Source organism: Mercenaria mercenaria, chromosome 5 (genome assembly GCF_021730395.1).
Source record: "Mercenaria mercenaria strain notata chromosome 5, MADL_Memer_1, whole genome shotgun sequence".
Taxonomy (NCBI): Eukaryota; Metazoa; Mollusca; class Bivalvia; order Venerida; family Veneridae; genus Mercenaria; species Mercenaria mercenaria.
In genome coordinates, this window is record NC_069365.1 from 50,315,585 (window position 1) to 50,336,939 (window position 21,355).

Consider the following 21,355-nt stretch of genomic DNA (forward strand, 5'->3'; position numbering starts at 1 on the left):
CAGGCAGGAAATTTTGATGAAAAAAAAATTATTAAAGGGGAAATTTATTTTTCTTAGTCCCAATAAGCCGGTTGCACTTCGGTTCAGTCCTCCTTCGAATGAAGAGAAACGAGAACAGATGATTTTTGGGAAACCGCGTTTTTTAAGGGCAGGAAAACTTTTTCAAGTCCGGTTGACAAGGGGGGAAATGCTTAAATTTGAACTGTGCATCTCTTCTGCAAGCCAAAACTTTTCTCGATCTGAATTTGAAACAAAGTGTGCCAAGACAGAAGCAATTTAGGGTTTGTCTTATTCTGTGGCTTCCCGACCGACTTCTAAGAAAGGAAGCGCTTTTTTAAACCGATGCCAAGGAGCAACTTTTGTTTCAATTGGGGCAATTCCCCTGTTAAGGGAAAGATTCAAACCGAAGCATTCGATTTGCAAAGATTTGTTCCCAAAAACAAACAACAGCGTTCCGGCCAGTACAGATTTCCCCGGAGACGCGGGTCTTTGAAACAAGATGCCCCAGGTACAATGCCCCCTGTAAGAACTTTTGCACCAGTACAAGTCTGTAAACCAACCAAAGAAAAAAAAAGGGTCGATCTCAAAAAAAGACTTGTTCTTTTACCAAAAGGACTTTTAAATTTTCCAAAAAGCAAGTACGTGGATGCTAACAAAAAAAAAGAAAAAACCCGGCAAAAGAATTCGGCAATCGAGAATTGCTTTGAGGCCAGACTTTTTTTCGAAATCAAAGAAGGGAAAAAAAAGTTTCTCGGCTTCGAAAAAGGATCTAGATACCCCTTTTGAGTCACGACATAAGGATCAAACGTCCGAAGGGGAAATTCATACTGAAGATTTCGGCGACCAATTTTACTCGCAGAACAAGGCAAACTTCAGATTGATATTTTCAATCGCCCGGGGGGCAGGACTTTGCGACATGCTAATCTAGAAAAAAAAAACATTTCAAACGGCCCTGGGGCAGACAAAAAGGAAACATTCCGAATTTAAACAAAAGATCGATTATGTTCACCGCTCTTGTGGGAAAATGCCTCAGGAAGAAAAAGCAGACGAAAACCCGGTTTTTTGGCAAGACAAAAATTGGACAACAAGAAAAAGCGCACCTCAAATTAAAACGACGTCGACGACGGCACTTAAAAAGGCTCGACCGGGTCAAAGAATTCAAACTGGTCTTTTGGCAAGATATCGGTTTCCTCCATCGGCGAAAAGGACAGAAAAAACCATCCCCCCAAAGCGCTAACGGGGGATTTGCTCTGTGGCAGCACACAGTTTTTCGACAGAGACTGTTACACAGAGTTCGTGGCACGGACTGCGAAGCGGTCGCCAAGACAAAAGGGCACTTAAAAGACCTGGGAAAAATTTTGCGGTGGAAGAACAAAAACTCGGGGGAAAAGGAAACGTTCTTTGTAAAAGTTGCAAACTACATAATCACAGGGGAGTAACGGAGCGAGAAACATTTGTGAAAATACTTGGGCTTTTTCCATTCGAGCAAAGGAAAAAATGCCCTTGTTTTTTTGGGTTCGATTCAATCCCCTTACCGAAGAGTCAGAGGGTCGAAGGCATTATTGTACATTTTTTCCCAAATGCAAGATTGGGGCAAAAATGCTCCGGGTCAAAAAGTCAGCTGAAAGATGCGGGGACAGGTGCTCAAACCCCTTTCCTTTTCCCGGGGGATTTTAAAAAACAAATGCTTTGACATTTCTCATGTTCATTTTTTTTGAATTACAGTTTCTCCCGTATTGGAAAATTCATACAAAGCCAGTGGGGGCCATCAACTTAGCTTTCCTTTAATACAAAAAAAAAAACTCGAATGGACGTGTTGGAAAATTTGTCCAGGAACACGAATGAATGTTTTAAAATTTTTTTATTTCTCACATGTCATGGAAGAAGTTTTCCCCACTTTGGAGCTGAAGTAGAATGATTTGCTATCAACAAGTATAAAAAAATGTTCAACATATGAATGCTTTACTAATACAAGAAAAAATTTAAAAACAAAAATCTTGTTTTTCCTTTGATGAAATTTGGAAAAAGTAGCAACAGGATAGTAAGGAAAATGAAAAAATATCCTGTGCGCTCAGGAAAAAAATTCACTTTTTTTTAAAGGCCAATAAACTACCGGTAACTGGATAGACTCGATGCCTTCCCCGTACATCTAATGGGGCACGGACATTTTGGGCACCAAAGTGTTTTCCAATCTCATTAAGGAACGTCGTGCTTCCCTTGGGGGGGGGCAAGAGCATTTAATCCCTCCCCAGAACCCTCGCCGGTGGGGGTTTAAGCAATTCCCTATACGGCTTCGCTCCCTCGCCAAATATAGATGGGTGATTACAACCAACATTGACATTAAACCCATCCCGATCAGAAATCCAAAAAAGGGGAGGAAAAAAATGTCAACACCAGTAAGGACTGGGAAAAAATTTCCCAAAATCATACATTGCATCGAAAGCATTTAAAATCTTGAGTAATTTTCGATCAATACCCTTATGGTATGTTTTGGAAATTTGATTTTTGATAAGAGCTTTTTGAAGGCTTTTTTGTAAGGGGTTTTCACAGATCTTTTTGCATTTTTTTTTTCTAAAAAGGTAACTCTTCATCTTCGTAGAAAGATTTTATCGCTTTTTTTTTGCTTTGAGACGAGCATTGTAAAAAGAGTACAGATTTGTCTGCTTTCGTGCAAGGGAAATGTAGTGGATAAAAAGGCCGGCAAAAAAAAAAAATAGACGTTCAGGAAAGAAAAAAATGTCAGTCAAAATATTTTTGTTTCACCGTTTTTGAAATTTCAAAGTACTTACCCCTTTACTAACCCCAATAAATTTATGAGAAGTTTTAAATTTTAGTTTTTTTTCCAAAAGTGTCATTGATTTCAGAAATCAGTTTTTTTTTAAAAAGTTTTTAAAGTACACCCGCCTTATTAATACCCAAAAAGTAAGATTCTATAAATTTTTTTCAGTTTGACTGTATTTTTCCTAATGTCACGTGATTTCCCCAAAGACCCTTATTGTTTTCTCCGAGATTTTAAAAAGGCCCAAAAAATTGTCTGAAGACACAAAAATAAAAAAAGGTAAAACCGCGTGAGTGAACTTTTTTCTTCACCTGGTAAATACCCTTATCTTTTGTATTGGGTATGGACGGGTTTTCCCCGGAAAACAATGGGCCCCATAGTAAAAAATTTCGGACGACAGGAGGGGCATAAGCTCATAAATTGGGAGACTTTTAAACAGTGATTTTGTTTTATTGAAAAATAAAAAAGCAAACTAAGCAATAGTGTCCTCTTTTACGGGCTTGCCTTTGTACGGAGATTAAAAGAAGAAAACAATACACTTAATACGAAATACATCAGAGTCATTATTTTTTCATAAAAAAAAAAGCACACAGCATTTTAAACTCTGCTCTTGTTTTTTTGACAGCCTTAATAAAAATGAATAAGTCTTAATTTTTATGCAGTGATTCAATTCACATGAGTAAAATGAATTATGCTTTTTAAAAATTCAAGATATTTGGGTTTCGTGCCTGAAAAATTAAAACTAAACAAATAATTTTGCTCATTTTTTAAGTTTTCTGCAACACAAAATCAAAGTAAATGACACTTGATATGAAATGCTTAGAAAAAATATCAAAACTACATCCTTACAGAATTTATGACAAAATGTTAACCCTTAAGTTGAAATTACAGCTTTGTAATTGTGAAATGAAAGACCTGATTTTTCCAAATTTTGCTAGAAAAAACCTGTCATCCACCCTTTCAGTTTGAAAGTAAAAATGAGCATTTTGGTTTTTTTCAAATCATACAGTTCTGAAAAAAAAAAACATAAGCAAACTCAAAAAATAGGGGTTTTTGACATTCAATGTCCCCCCAACGTGTCAAATGCATTTTTTACTCACAATAAATAAAAAAAATTGGTCTATTTTTTTTTAGCTTAAGAATTATGACAAAAAATGTTAAAAGTTTCAAGCATAAAGCTGGAATGACACTGTACTTGTTAAAATTTTAAAATCTATCTGCTGAGATTTGTAAAAAGCTACCTCTTTTTGTCTATAACTTTGCTTGGAAAAACACACACACCTTCCCCCATATACTTGAAAAATTGAGACATTTTGGGGAGTTAAAAATCAATACAGTTCTCTGAAAAAACAAAAGAAAAGCTTTAGAAAATCAGTATTTCTTGAAAATGCATCTGAAAAATACCTTTTTTTCATTTCTACACACAAAATATGAACAAATTTTGGTCAAAAATTTTTTCCATTTGTATAACTGGCATCTAAAAAAAGCTTGGCTAGTTCATATGAAAAATCAACGTGATAGCCGAAAATGCTTGGGGCCCTCAAAAAGCAAAAATTTTTCCTAATTTAGCCCTAAAAATGCTTATTTATTCTTCTAACCCACAAAACTTTGAACACAGGGTCTAGAGATTCCCCTTGTGGCCCAAAAGTATTTCAGACGCTTAAATTTCCCCCGGTTTGGCTGGTCGTTTTTTTAATTTCAAAAAAACTCAAGAGAAAAAAAACCCCTACCTTTGAAAGCAGATTCGTCTCCGTTATTGCCACCAGTCATCCTGGTAGTTTTCGACGGCAGACATTTGAACGTAATTTGTCAAAAAGTTTTAGCTCCCTCCATCTGCAAACAAAAAATTTTTTTATTACGAAATACGTTCGCGCGAAAAAGCCATTATCCGTCCTTGGAACCTAGTTTGACCTCACTTTGACCCACGGCCCCGGTCCCCGCCCAGATTTGGAAAATACGGTCAAATTTTTAGATTTGGGGTTTCAGAAAAAGTTCGGAGAGGGTGAACGAAGGGGGCAATTGAAACATGTTTTGAAGTCATTCGATCGCAGAAAGCCGAAAATGGTCTCATTGTAAAGCGGAGACATTTGTTTTGTGGTATCAATTGTCAGGTTTTGATCTGTTTTCTTTTTGCCCCGAATTTTCGCCAAACTGTACCTTTGGTCACGGAGCGGCCCTTTTGTTTTTACCGTGGGTGCATTTCTGAGTAGAAATTAAATCTTTCCCCAAGATTGAAATTATGACACAATTTCATAAAAAAAGAAAGTTTTTGCTATAGAATGAGACCCAAAAAACACGAATTTTCATCGAAGTTGAATAGATATTCACGCGAAAAAATCATTTTTCGGCCTTTTTGACGAATCCGCACTTTTTTCAGAGTGAAAAATCTACTACATCAAAAAGTTTTGGAAAAAAATCTTTCCTGATTTTTTAGGCTGGGAACTGGCTTTCTGATCTAAAGCAGATATTTTTTAAATCCAGATTAGAAAACTACGACGGTTGAAAGTTTCAATTTGCAAAGGGATCATTTTTTTGCCGGGTTTTCGGTCCGTCACTTTTTGAGCTAAAAATCATTATTTTCCAAAATTTGTGTAAATTTTTACAAAAAAAAATCGAAACAAAAAAAGGGTTTAGCTGTCGAATGAGACCAACAAAAATGAATTTTCTTTTTGAAAAAGAAAAGAATTCACTTTCAAATCACTCATTTTTCCCAGCATTTCGCACGAATTTGAACAATTTTTCAGTAAAAAATTAATAAACCAATGTTTCAGAAAAAATTTTTGCATGCATTCGTTACGCTAGCAACAGGCTTTTTTGTCCTAAAAGAGATATTTTTTTCTTCCAGGTTTTCGAAAAAGAAGCTCTCAAAGTTTGACCAAAAAATTTCATCTTCGCCAATGGGGTTTTCACAAAAAAGTCAAAAAAAAGGTTTATTTCAAAACAAACGTACCAAAATTAATTAGTGGTATTGTACCAAAAAACACTCCCTTTTTAATTTATAGTTTCCCAAATCCTTTTAAAATTTTTCCAAAAGCTCCAAAAATCAGAGAGAAATTTTGTTCAATGCAGTTTTTGACGTGACGCACTGTTTTTATAGCCGCGGTAAAATGTTGACCCCCCCATAGTTATTTTGCAGACTTCTTGTTTTACTGTTTTTTTTTTGGGGCTAAAGGTCTTGTTCATTTTATCAAAGAAAACTTTTTTATTTTACGAATGTTTGAAAAAGGTGGTTTTTGTATAAGGTTTTGCTTTATAAATGGGACAAAAGCTTTTTTTGATTAATAACAAGAAACGGGGGTTCCTTTTTGTGTTTTATTATTAAAAAGTCCTTACAAATCTAATATTGAGAAAAGAAAGGAAAAAACATTGCCCTGCCCGTTGTGCGTCGAAAATCAAGTACTCATTAGTTTTTTGTTTTAAGCCTTTTTGTGTCGGTATTCAGGTTTTTTATGACAGAGGTCTACTGATGGTTATTCAAATAAACATTCACTTTTTTTTTGGTTTTTTTATTTAGAAAAAGATTTGCGAGTCAAAAGGACAGTACAAAAAAGTTACACCAATAAAAATAAAAATAAAAATTTTAATGCACTGTTACGAATACTCCAAGGCGGTGCCCAATAAGTCAATTTAACAAAACGTTTTTTTTTTGTCTTCGTTTCGCTTTTTAAATTTAAAGAAGACCCGAACTACTTCCTGTCAGTTTTAAAGTGACAACTACCCTAACGGCGGGTCAGTGGTGACTGGCGTCGGTTTACCGTTTCCTCTCTAATGTTTAATTCCCTTTCTTTGTTTTTATTCCAGTTTTTTGACAAGTGGTGGTCTAAAAAATGTTAAAATATTCACATAACTTTTTAGCTCCATTCGCATTTGGGGTTCGTTTGAATTTCAAAACATCCCAATTTGGGTCAACTGTGCTCAACCCCCAATCATCCCAGAATGATAATTACTATTATTTTTTTAACAGTACATCCAGGTAGATAACCCATATCCAATCTGCCATTTTTCTATGTCCCCGACTTACGTACAGACACTTTTTTGCAGTCAGAAAATACGTAAGGCACATCCACACAATCAAATATTTACGTTTTGGGGTTTTAAAAGTCTAGGGTCAAACTTTCCGTCTTATGTGGGGGAATAATTCCATCCAAGTTTACGAAATTCCCAAAAGTAGTTATGAATTGTTTGTTAATCGACACCTTGTGTGTGTCGGACACGCCTCGTCAGTCAGTACAAGGAATTCGACATTGGTTGAAAACCCCCGAGCTATTTTTTTATCTTTACTTTTTGAATGAATGTAAGATGAACTCCTTCCGCGTTATATACATTTCTTTTTAAAACATTAAAGATATAAACTGGCCGAAATATCGCCCGCGGATGCCAAAATTTTCCTGAAAAAAATGACACAGTTGGCACCCCCTTGGAAAAGTCAGTTTTTGGGAACAGGGTGTCCCCTTTTACTGTGTTTTTAAACCAAGGCGGGGGTCAATGTCCATGCATTCAGTGGGGTACTTTTTTATGAGCACCCTTTTATTGTAATCTTTTGCAAAGTTTTTAATGGCCCAAGTAATTTTCCCAATTCCTCCGGGAATCCGCACCATATTTTCTGGAAACAATCGTTTGTTACAGAAAAGCTTAAAGCTTTTGTAAATGCCTGGAAGGCTTTAAAAAAGCGATTTTTAAGTAGGGTAGATTCTTTAACATTATTTTTTTTTGTTTTTTGTTTTTTTTTTCATGAATTCCCCTCTTGGGAAAGCTGTACGCTTCTAGTCTTGGCAGGGTTTCTAAGCACAAGTACTTTACTTCTTGGCAGCCCCATAATTCAATCCGGGGGGTAAAGCCCTCCGTAGGTTTTCAATGTTCCCCTACGTTTTTTAGGTTTATTTGGTTTTGTTAACTTGTTACTACAATTTCCATGTCTTTGGTGTGAGGAAATTTCTTTTTATTTTTCCCCATTGAGGTGTGATTCTTTTTTTTTTTGGGGCAGGTATTTTTAAGTAAGTCGTCCCCCTTTTTTTCCGGGGGATCTACTATCAGTTTTTTTTTTTTTTTTTTTTACTATGTAGCCATCTTTTTTGTTTTTGCGTTGTAGCTGATTTGATATTCCGTTGCCATGTTTTAAATGTTTTTTCTCTGTTGGCATTTTTTTCGTCTAAAAAGGGAAAGGGCTTAAAAAATTTCCCGACTTTTCATGTGGACGGTCATTAATAATGAAGCGCCATCTTTTTTTTTTTCGCGTTCTTTTCTTTCTAACCCGTTTTTTTTTAGCTTTAAAATACCTTTTCAATGGCTCTGCTTCTTTTTCTTGTCTGTTCCGTGTCCAATTCCCATCAGAACATATATGCATAGTTTTATCAAAGCACCATTGCAGTTTTCATTTGGGGCTGGGCAATCAGGGTATTTTTCTTTTTGTTGTTTTTGTAGTTACTTGTGAATCTTTTTTTACCTGTTGTTTGATTTTAATGAGACAAAACACGCTTTTTTTAATACTTACGATAAGTCAGTTTTGCAAAAATATTTTTTTATCTTTGGTGAAACTAACCCTCTCATTCATCCTTTTTTCCAAGTTATCACCGGATGAAGTTTATTTGAAGCAAAAGGTGTATAAAAAGAACGTATACCCAAAAAAATACCCCCCCCTTTAAAGGGGGGGGGGTCTTTTTTAGTCATTTTTTTCTTTTCCCGGAAAAAATCACTCTAAAACACCCCACCTTTACCACAAACATCCTTTGCCCCAAACCAACTTTTTTTCAAAACCCCTTTTGGTTGGATTAATTGCGGTATAATGTTTAACTAGATTTTTATTTTGGAACCTTTTATATACTGAATTTTTGAGTCTTTTAACATCTTAATTGCAGAAAAAAAATAGTGGCTAAATAGGATAACTACGTCTGTCCACAAAATAGTAACAGGGGTTTTTTTCGTGAATTTTAGCTTATTTTCAAGAGGCTACCGATCGGTATTTTTTTTTTTATTTTAACATTATTTTCAATTTTCCTTTTTTTTGCATTTAATATCTCAGCAAAACCCCTCATAGCCCGGGTAGGAAAAGGGGCAAATTTTACAGAATTTTAAAAGCCTCAAAAATTATCTCCTATGAACCCAAAAACCTTTTCGGGGGCAAGGGACAGTAAATTTGAAAATTCACAAATCTGCGTAGATACCAGTGCGAAAAAAAATCTAATTTTAGAAATGCTAGGGAAGTGTAGAGCGGGGTATTTTATATAATTAACTTTTATCATGTGAAAAAATTTTTTAGAGCTTCTATGATAAAAACGAGTAAAATACGTTTTCCCAGGAACACTTAATTTTTAGGAAAACTTGGCCAAAAAATTTGCCCACACTTGCCGATTGTACCGGTATTAAAATTGTAAATGACTGGGGCTAAAACATATTTTATATATTTTTTAAAGCATGTGACCCGGCGAAAATAATGGGGGGAAGAAAAGTGTTTCAAAACCGTTTTTTTTTTACGCAAATTAAGTGAAAATTTGGGGCATATATGACCGTTTCCCTTTTGTCTACTTCCTTACTTGGTAAGATTTTGAACCCGACCGTCTCCGGGGTAGGGAAAAAAAGATTTTGCATTTATTTATTTTACACAATATTATTCGTTCGAGGAAAACCTTTGCTCTATAAACCCTCTAAATACCAATTTGAATAAAAATGCCTTCAAAATACTCTACCATTTTATACAAAAACGACCCCGGGGAAAAGTACGAAACTGGCCCCGCCATTAAGGTCTAAAAACCAAACATTTAATGGTTTCCCAAAGGGGGAAATAATAATTCTTTTTTAAACCTTTAAAATCTTTAGAAAGTCAATTTTAGGGCCAAAAAAGTTTCTTTGTAAAATTTTGGTCAATGCAAAATTTCGAAGGGAAATTTTTGCTTTTTTTTTAAATAAAAATCTGAATTTTTTTTAAAAAAAGAAACAAAGCCCCGAGGATTTTAAAATTTTTGGATTTAAAATACGGATGTAAAAAGTTATTGGACAATTACTACCATTAGAATAATTTGGGTCAAGAAGATATTTTCTTAAAATTTTAAAAAAACCCCCGGAAAAAAATTTTACGGAAAGAAGCTAAGGTAAAACAAAGATGTTTTTTTAACATTAAAATGTTTTAATTATCATCAAATTTACTCTTTTAAAACCACTTTTTCATTTTTTTATCTCATTTTAAAACGTAATTGCTTTGAGCCAAAGGGGCCCTCATTTGGACTCTTCCCCGTTTGTACAAATTTAAAGACACCGCATTACAAGTGTATTTGCAGAAAAAATTTTTTTCCATTTTCAAAAATTTTCCCGGGTACACCCTGTTCGATGAAATCCCCCTAAATGTTAGTTTTTATGCTCAATCAGTATTGAGTGATTTGCCCTTAATCCGGCCCTTTTTTGAGTTTCCCCCCGGCTTAGGGAAATCAGGCGCCGCGTGTAAAAAAAAAAAACAAATATAATTTAAAAGAAAAACTTGATTTTCCTCGTTTTTCTGCGTTTTTTTTTAAAGGGATAGCTGCGTCGTGGCAATTTTATTTGATTTGCCCGTCCCCCCCGGGACTATCTACTTTTTAATGATAAATTACTTGGAGCCCTGCGAGATGAATATAAAATTAAAGGTTGTAACGTTTTTCGCCTGCAGTGGTTTGTCTCGTTATTTTTTTTTTCAGGGGATAAATATTGTCATTTAAAATTTCAAAAAAGGCCAGGCGCGAAGGTTTTTATGGAAGCCCTAATTTTCTTGTCTACACATTTCAAAGCATTAGTTTTTGTTTATTTTATCAAAAAGGAAGCGTGTATGAAGTGTTAGTTTTTAAATATTTTCTTCACTGTCTATTTTAAGGGGCGGAAAAAATTTTTCTTTTTCGTATAATGATAACAAGGATGGCCTTTTCTTCGAGATTGCATGCGCAGGCTGACGTCATTTACAAAAAGATATGAACAAATTAGCGCCGTTCATTGTTTTTTCAAAACTGGACACAAAAGAATAAAAAAGAACATTAAATTATAGCTAAAGTTATTTTTCTGACGGTAAAAATCAAAACTAAAGCGACACAAATATATGAGTTTTCACTGTATTTAACGATATTTTAAATAAAAACAAGGAACTGTATTTTTTTATCGGAAGGCGAATTACAAGGTCTTCTTTGGCCTGATACTTTTTTTCTGATACTCGTGGAAAGCAGCAAACTATCTTTGTAGCAAGCTACTGTAAAAATATAAATATGAAAGCCAATGTGATTTATACCCGCATAAACACACATAAATAGTACGTAATTCTTTAACAAATTATCCAAATGATTTTATCAGAATTTTAAAACCACAACCCATATTTTATTGGGAAATTTGCCAACAACAGACATTAAAAGTTAATCAGTACAGTTGGTAAAACACGTTACTTGACATCATGGCTGATCTTACTGGTAAGTTTGAAAACAGGGCGATATAGAAGCTACATGTTTTCTCGAATCTACTGCGTTAATGATTAAAATCATGAAGATACATGTAGCTCATAGGTAAACGGTCCAATAAAAGATCTGTTTACTGTACGTCCATCTTCATATCAACTAATCTGATATTAGCTATATACCAATAAAAGAAATTGTTCTTTGTTTCATATAAAATACAGCTACTTCAGAACAATTTTGTTTTAGTTTCTAGATTTTCACTCCGTTGTAGACCTGTTTTCCATAAGATCGTTTTCAAGCTAGTAAACAACTCGAAAACATGCAAATATAAGCATGAAAAGTGTCTTAATTTATGTAAAATACATTCCATGAGTGAAATAATGCCCTTTTGGCCCCTGGTTTATGCGCAAATGTGCTAAAAATGGAAACATTAGGATCTATTTATTTAGGACTTTTTTTCGACAACACCACGGAAGCACATTTTGCTATATAACCTACTTGATTGTGCGATGAAGTAACTTAAACGTCCTACAACAAAGATTTTAAAGGCATGTATTTTTTTCGAAATTTCCTGTTATATTAGTAATTATATATAAAACTAAAGGTACCATGATACGATGGGCTTTATGCAGTGTCTATTTATACACTCTCACGTCCAAATTGTTTTGTAAAATATATAGAAGAGCTTTCTAAAGCATTAGTCACGGATGTGCAGGGTGATCATGATATACGCTGGTCATCGTGCAGGCTGACCATGATCTACACTGGTCGCAAAGGCAGAATCAGTCGTGTTTAGCACGATAAGGGTTAACATAATTGATAATTATTCTATTAAATACACAAGTGTTTAGACACAAAACTAGGTAAATTTTGCATATTTTAGGAAACACACTGAGCAAATACCAAGCTCAACTGACCCAATATGTGAAAATAAGGGCCAGTATGAAAAGATCAGGGCCGATACGTGAAAATATTGCCATTATAGGAGCCAGCCATTTTCAATTGTTAAACTGAGAGGGCCAACATGGAGTTAAATATTAAAATTATCCAATATAACCAGAACAATATGAAATAATCCGATTTGTGGCATTATATTTCTGATCTTTGATATCTTATCTAAAGAGACATTTCATTTAAATGCTATGCCCAATACCATATGAAACATCTGTGGATTGCTTCTCATTTTATGCCTTTATACGCGCATCTCCATCCGTTAAAGTTTGAATGAAATTTTCTGTTTAAAGAAACTTAAAAATTCAACACGCAAGATTCGTATACTAGACCTTAAAATGCACAGCTGGCAAATGTCATTATATCAAAAGCTTTTCTTATTTGCCGACAGTTTCACCCAGTATAAACATTCAGATAATCATCTTGTGTTACAGTTAGAAAAAATGTTTGTACTTTAATCCTACTGCACAGTAATTTTCATTGCTACTGTTATCCAGTAACTGTTATACATGTAGTTTAAAATTTTCATTTATTACTCATTATACATGTAATATCAAATTAGAGTTATAAAAAATATGGAAGACAATAACAATGGCCGTTTTCCAATGTGTCACTGTATGTTAAATGTATGTATTTGTATATATTATATGCTGTTAATGCTGCCCACATAAGTGGGACTTAACAAATTCAGAATATGTTCAAGTTCTAGTTTGTATGTATGTAAGTTTATTTATAGTCGCCACAGGTAACCCATATGGGAGACTCCGCCAGAAGACTATTAGTAATGTTGGTAAGAAGATAGTGCAAGATACAGAAGACACTCATGTTCCAGAAGCTTCCCTGGTTCTTTTTAACGCGCCAGGTGTAAAGCACCCATACACAAAACTTTTATCTCAATATTAGTAATTTTTAGGTGGAGGAGCTGGGGGTGGGGTTGGGTGGGTGGGGGACTCGAACTCACGACCCCTGGTTTCGTAGTCAAACAGTGTAACGGTTACCATTGGACCACTACGCCCACTCTGAAGTTCCGGATGATTCCACATGCTCTTTAACTTACAAGTTTTAAATTGCTCTTCACGTGACCTTGATTCAAAGTCATATCCAAAAGACTATCGTTATCTTTATGCGGAGAGTCCAGCTTCCGGTGAGGTTTGAACCCGAGATCTTCCGCTTCTGAAGCCGACTATCTAAGAAAATGAAAAGATCCATATATACAAGACTTCACGCTTTTAAAAAAAAAAGCTAGTGCTAGGAAATTGGGCAGGTACGTGAAGGGTCTTGCACAATCCATTGCCCCTCATGAAGAAACTCATTCAAGCCGATTCTGCTATTACTTTACTTAGTTGCGTTCTTTGCAACAAAAATATCTTCTCACAGATTTGATTTTATATCATACTAGGCCCAGCTTGGGTCATAAGTGCGGGGTAAATGACAAGATACACACTGAGTGTCTTTATCTTCGGCAGCGGCTCATTATGAACCTAACCCTGCTAAATTTCTATAATGAACTTGTCCATCTTTCAATTTGGACAATACCGTTAACTGTTAAAAGTGGTGCTTACCAAAATGATAATGACTGAATGGCGAACAGTGCAGATCATGATCAGACTGCACGGATGTGGTCGCAAAAGGCAGAATCAGTCGTGTCCAGCATGATAAGGATCACGTCAATGTAAAATGGTTTCCTCCATTACACGTTATCTAGATACTTGGATCAGGGTATCTTATTAATAAAGAGAAATGTTATCAAAGAAAGTCCAAGACTTATCACCAATTGATTTACCAATGCACCAGTATATATATATATATATATATATATATATATATATATATATATATATATATATATGTTCATGTACCATATGGCACCATATTCAATAAATAAACTGCATTATGCTATCGCTAGGGTTTTGACAGTCCATCAAATAAGAAAAATACCTCGAGTTCAAACGAAGACCTTAAGGGCTACATGTGTCAGCTCTTATGTTTTAAAAAAATGTTCATGTGTTTTCACACGTATCTGCTTTGACCGGACCAGAGACATGAAAGTCTTGTTTAGTCCACGTCAAGATTTGGTAGCCGCGATTCATACGGACCGTAGTTAATTGTGACTCTGTCCAAAACTGCATTTACGCAGTTATAAAACATACATGCAGGAAGATCTCATGGTTAACATGTACGATTCTCATAAATGTAAAGATCCGACCAAAGTGGAGAAAATCAGCCATAATCCATAATAATATTATCGTCTTTTTTCTAGTTCTGATGCTAGTCACGTGATTCTGGTATATTTCAGGGGAAAATTAGCATCATCAACCCGTATAATACCTATTATGAAGTGTTAAAATCATTGCTAATTGGAAATAACGGGTTTTAATTGTTGAAATCTCGTCAGCTGGAAGTCTTTCACTAGATAATTTACCAATAAAACAATCCGCCATTTTGCTCATCTAATATTCATGCGCAGTGAGTTGCAAACGGGTAGCCAAATAACATACGTGAGACGGGGAATGGTTGCGCGGAATATATATTGGCTCTATTTAATGTCTTCAGAGACTTCTACGTTCACAATATGTCGGTTTGTATGAATAATTGAAGGCTTTTCCTTCGTGTTTTCGATAGACAGGTAGATTTGAAGCCTTTTACGGTGCTACTTGGTTTAATGGCGTGTCTCACGGGAGCTCAGGTAACCAAGAGATAACGGTTTGTTTACCTGACATCCGGGATACTTATAGAAGAATAAAGAATATATCTTGACACAAGATATGATTTATAGTTAGGCTTCACAAGTTACCGACATCAAGTCGCTTCGCGTGAAATAATCTAATTGCTATTTCCTTCTATGATTTTTGTTTGTTTCATTTTTACTGCCATTGTGCGTTTATATTTGAATTCTCAAAGTATGAATAGTTTGTTTGAACCTTAAGACATTTGAAAAACTGCAAAAACAGACTAAAGAGCGCTTTCAAAACTTAGTTAGACAGTAGTTCTTCTTTGTGATATCAACTAGGTCCTACCTTTCAATATAAATTGTATTATGAAAAGTAAATCATACTCACTTGGAAAAAATACGACGCCATGTGTTAAGCTATGACATAGATTTAGCTTAAATTTTCTCAGTTTCCTTAATTAAACTGATTGAAATATTGTTGTTTTTTTTTTCTATTGAAAGGTGTGACTATTGATCCGAAACCTACTAGTAAAATAAAGTGTCTGAAAAGATAGGAATACTACGGCTCCTGACAACACATCAATTATTTAATAAAAAGTTTAATGTATACGTATAAATAAATAAATAAAAACTCCTTTGTTTCAAATTTTTGCCTTTGTACCTACGCCCTGAGGACCTGTTGCCCCCAATTGTTCGTTTTCTCTGAAGAGGAACGGCATGAAAGAAAACGAATCAAAATTTTATAAACAGAATCATTATATTTACATGAGGAGATGACGTTTAACAAGCTTTGGCGATTTATCCTCCAAGTCTGACGAAAGATACCCAGCAATTCTTGAATAAAATATAGGCAGATCTAATAAAATTTTCAGTATTTAACACTCCTTGGCAACCCGCTCCAAAAGCCCTGTCATTTAGTAAATATGTTTGATACATTGTGGCTGCTTTAAATGGACACTTAATTTCTTTGGACATTATTTTTTTAGCCAAAGTAATAGTAGTAGGTATACAACTTAATAAAATTTTCTCTTTTTTTAAATTTCAATATCATAACTGTGACAGATTTATAACTGGACTGAAGTATAACTGCATATAAAACAATAACGATGTAAAAAAAAAAAAACACATGCTGAGTCTAAATTACAAGACAAAAAAATTGAGCAATTTAAAAAATGATTCTATTAAAAGCACACGACCTTATTTTGATTTTCGCGGGGATCTTTTTCTTTTTTACAAATAATGTGCTTAGAATAGTGTATATGTACTGTTACTACATTAGTCATAGTCATTTTAATATCAGTATTTGTTGTTTTTTTTCTTCATTTTGTACAATAATAATTACCATTTTTAAAGAAAATTTGTTAATGATATTTTTAGATGTTGAATACTTCAGGGTCGTGTATACAGGTTTTGCGTGGTTGTGCTATATACATTAACACCTGTAGTACATGATTGTACTACTTTAACTTATTTATTACATGCTTTTTCAGTGAATTATCGAAATAGTAGGGTGAAATATAGTAAAAATGTAGTCAAAACATGAAATAAAAAGGAAATTTGTTTGTTTTACATGTAAGATAAAAATATCTATTACTCATGAACACCATATCTTACATTTTCACGCGTGGCTATGTCACACATGAAAATATGAGACGTGCCATGAGAAAACCAACATAGTGGGTTTGCGACCAGTATGGATCCAGACCAGCCTGCGCATCCGCGCAGTCTGGTCAGGATCCATGCTGTTCGCTATTAGTTTCTCTAATTCCATTAGGCTTTGAAAGCGAACAGCATGGATCCTGACCAGACTGCGCGGATGCGCAGGCTGGTCTGGATCATGCTGGTCGCAAACCCACTATGTTGATTTTCCCATGGCACGGCTCATATTATATTTGGTGTTTACTCGTGAAAGATATTTCAATCTTACACTGAAACAAACAAATATTCTCTACAACTTGTCTTAATATGCTTATATACATGACGTGTAAAACTTCCTTGTACCTTTCAATAGAAAGCAACGTTTTATGTTCAGTGTATAATAATCCGTTTCCCATTTATTGTAAACAAAATTGAAAATTGAAACATTTGTTGAAATACATTTTGCTGCAGAAAAAAAATCCGTGTCAAGACCAATAAAATGATAATAATAATAATAATCATCATCATAATCATAACAATGATAACAACAACAACAATAATAATAATAGTGATAACAACAACAATAACAACAACAACAACAACAATCATAATAATAATAATAACAATGATAAAAACAACAACAACAATAATAATAATAATAACAATGATAACAACAACAACAATAATAATAATAATAATAATGATAAAACAACACCAACAACAACAATAATAATAATAATAACAATGATAACAACAACAATAATAATAATAATCATCATCATCATGATCATGATCATCATCTTTTTCTTCTTCCTTTCTTCTTTTTCTTCTTCTTCTTCTTCTTCATCATCATCATCATCATCACCACCGCCACCACCGTCATCATATTCATGAAAATATATAAATTGATGATGATGATTATTATAATTATTGTTATAATCATCATTGTTATTATTTCTATTATTATTAAATTAATAAAATAGTTTGATAATAATAATAATAATAATAATTATAATAAAGATAATAATAGTAGTAGTAGTAGTAATAATAATAATAATAAGAAGAAGAATAAAATAAAAATAAATAAATAATAATGATGATGATGATGATGATTATTATTATTATCATTATTATTATCATCATCATCATTATGACGTGTACTATTATAAAAAGAATAAAATAGTTAAATAATTATAATAGTGGTAGTAGTAGTAGTAGTAGTAGTAGTAGTAGTAGTAGTAGTAATAATAATAAAATAATAATAATATTTATTATTATTATTATTATTATTATTATTATTATTATGATAAATAGTTTAATATTTTTATTTCATCAAGAAATATTTCATCGTCATACCAAATAGCCTCGAGGGAAAATGTCTGATAATATCATAAATATGTTAAACACTGGGAAAAAGTATTTTTATCTTACGGTTGTTAAACAAACATTTTTTGTTTTTATTTAATATTTTATTGCGGTTACTAAATTTTACTCTTTTTAATAGGTCTGACCTGGAACAACTGATACGCCTTCCTGGTCTGACCAGTGCAAAAAAGTATTCGATATTTTTTTTCTCAGGAAATTACCAGATATAATTGACTTTAATAATTCACTAATTCACTAAAAGACATGTGATAAATTAGTTTCCTTAGATAATTTAATTTTAATTAGATATCATATCTCATCAGAGATGAAGGAGTGTCACAGACATTTATGTTAATTGCATTTTGTATGAATGTTTTTTATGTGCCTATCCTTAAAAATACCTTCTTTGCCCCTGGGGAAGAATATAAGGATCTTTTACTGGTTGAATCATCTTGACCGAGGATAATTGTTTAGGTGGTAACGAGGCTCTGCCGAGCTACCGCAAAAACAGTTTCCCGAGAGCCAAATATTTTCATCCGCACTTTCTACCAGTGATATATTCTTTGTTTTGCATACCGTCTTCTTCTAATAATAGAAGAAACAAAATGAATTTATGCTATTCTTTTAAGCACTATTTTATTCTGGTAGTGTACGAATTTACGCATTCATTCATAGATTACAGCACGACAGTCGTCCTACACCCCTGGGTATAAGATGACTTTTTCCACCACCGGCAAAACACGTGAAAATCCTGTCTGACACGCAAGAAACAAACGTTATAACATTTTGTTATAATGAATTTTGATTTCTTTAAAGCGAAATAATAACTCTCCCGAAGTTTAGGAACTGAACTCTTGTTCTATAAATGAATAGATAAAACCGCCAAAAAAACGTATATTAAGTATTATCAAGCATAAAAAAATGCTTAATATAGACACGTTCTTACATTAGCACATCTCCATTTTGTAATAATTTAATATTCATTATTTTGGCTAGGGCTTTCTTTTGTTAGGAAATGCGAATAAATAATTAGAAAATGATCCATTGAGTTCTACGCGGAGTTTATTAAAAAGTGATATTAACGGTCTGTAAAAGCTATTGCAAAGTTTTCTGTGTTACTCAAGCAGTAAAAAAAAACATGACAAAAATTAGAAAGAAGTGAGATGAACGTTTTTTTTTTTTTTTTTTTTTGCAAGTAAAACATATTAATGAAGTCTGGTTCTTCTTTAAAAGTATCATGTTGTGATGTTAATCTGGAAACGCGCTTCTTTAAAAAATCTGCCTAGGCAAATAATTTCTAAGTTCATTTCATACAGTTTTATATTCACTTTAATATCTTTGTAGCCAGACAGCTATTAGATTAAAGAGACTTGAAAATACTAGACATGTACACTTATATGAATCTATAGCATATCGCTGTCTAAACCTTTATTTTATTTTAACTACAGGTTGAGTCAGTTTATAATGCATTAAATTGGGAGGACAACAAATGATGAAGAAGTAAGAAAATGCAGTTCTCTTCTGGTAAGTCTCTTGACAAAGACTTTGACAAAGACTTTGAGCTTTCGAAACACTAGTGTCACAATCCCGCAGATTCGGCAGATATCTAATAATGCACTGAACTACTCAAAAAATAATAGTTGAGAAGCGGGCAGTAACAATAGCAGCAGTAGAAAAAAAGTGAAATCGGCAGCAGAAGTAGCAACAGTAGCAGTAGCAAAAAAACGTGAAATTGGCAGTAGCAGTAGCAAAAAACGTGAAATTGGTAGCAGAAGTAGCAACAGTAGCAGTAGCAAAAAACGTGAAATTGGCAGTAGCAACAGTAGCAGTAGCAAAAAACGTGAAATTGGCAGCAGAAGTAGCAACAGTAGCAGTAGCAAAAAACGTGAAATTGGTAGCAGAAGTAGCAACAGTAGCAGTAGCAAAAAACGTGACATTGGCAGTAGCAGTAGCAACAGTAGCAGTAGCAAAAAACGTGACATTGGCAGCAGAAGTAGCAACAGTAGCAGTAGCAAAAAAACGTGAAATTGGCAGCAGTAGTAGCAACAGTAGCAGTAGCAAAAAACGTGAAATTGGCAGCAGAAGTAGCAACAGTAGCAGTAGCAAAAAACGTGAAATTGGTAGCAGAAGTAGCAACAGTAGCAGTAGCAAAAAACGTGAAATTGGCAGCAGAAGTAGCAACGGTAGCAGTAGCAAGAAACGTGAAATTGGTAGCAGAAGTAGCAACAGTAGCAGTAGCAAAAGTAGCAGTAGCAAAAAACGTGACATTGGCAGTAGTAGTAGAATGAAACTGGCAGTAGCAGAAGCAACAGTACCAGTAGAAAAATGCGAAATTGGCTGTAGCAGTAGCAACAGTAGCAGTAGCAAAAACTTGAAATTGGTAGTAGCAGTAGTAACAGTAGCAGTAGAAAAGTGTGAAATTGGCAGTAGCAGCAGCAGCGGTAACAGTAGCAAAAATGTGAAATTGGCTGCAGCAGTAGCTACAGTAGCAGTAGAAAAATGTGACATTGGCAGTAGCAGTAGCAGCAGTAGCAGTAGAAAAATGTGAAATTGGCTGCAGCAGTATCTACAGTAGCAGTAGAAAAATGTGAAATTGGCTGCAGCAGTAGCTACAGTAGCAGTAGAAAAATGTGAAATTGGCAGTAGCGGTAGCAGTAGAAAAATGTGAAATTGGCAGCAGCAGTAGCAGCAGTAGTAAAAACGTGAAATTGGTAGTAGCAGTAGTAACAGTAGCAGTAGAAAATGTGAAATTGGCAGCAGCAGCAGTAACAGTAGCAAAAAATTGGTAGTAGCAGTAGTAACAGCAGCAGTAGAAAAATGTGAAATTGGCAGCAGCAGCAGCAGCAGTAACAGTAGCAAAAATGTGAAATTTGGCGGCAGCATTAGCTTCAGTAGCAGTAGAAATATGTGAAATTGGCAGTAGTAGTAGCAGCAGTAGCAGTAGAAAAATGTGAAATTGGCAGCAGCAGTAGCATAAACGTGAAATTGGCAGTAGCAGTAGTAACAGTAGCAGTAGAAAAATGTGAAATTGGCAGCAGCAGCAGCAGTAGCAGCAGCAGCAGTAGCAGTAGAAAAATGTGAAATCGGCTGCAGCAGTATCTACAGTAGCAGTAGAAAAATGTGAAATTGGCTGCAGCAGTAGCTACAGTAGCAGTAGAAAAATGTGAAATTGGCAGTAGCGGTAGCAGTAGAAAAATGTGAAATTGGCAGCAGCAGTAGCAGCAGTAGCAAAAACGTGAAATTGGCTGCAGCAGTAGCTACAGTAGCAGTAGAAAATGTGAAATTGGCAGTAGCGGTAGCAGTAGAAAAATGTGAAATTGGCAGCAGCAGTAGCAGCAGTAGCAAAAACGTGAAATTGGTAGTAGCAGTAGTAACAGTAGCAGTAGAAAATGTGAAATTGGCAGCAGCAGCAGTAACAGTAGCAAAAAATTGGTAGTAGCAGTAGTAACAGCAGCAGTAGAAAAATGTGAAATTGGCAGCAGCAGCAGCAGCAGTAACAGTAGCAAAAATGTGAAATTTGGCGGCAGCATTAGCTTCAGTAGCAGTAGA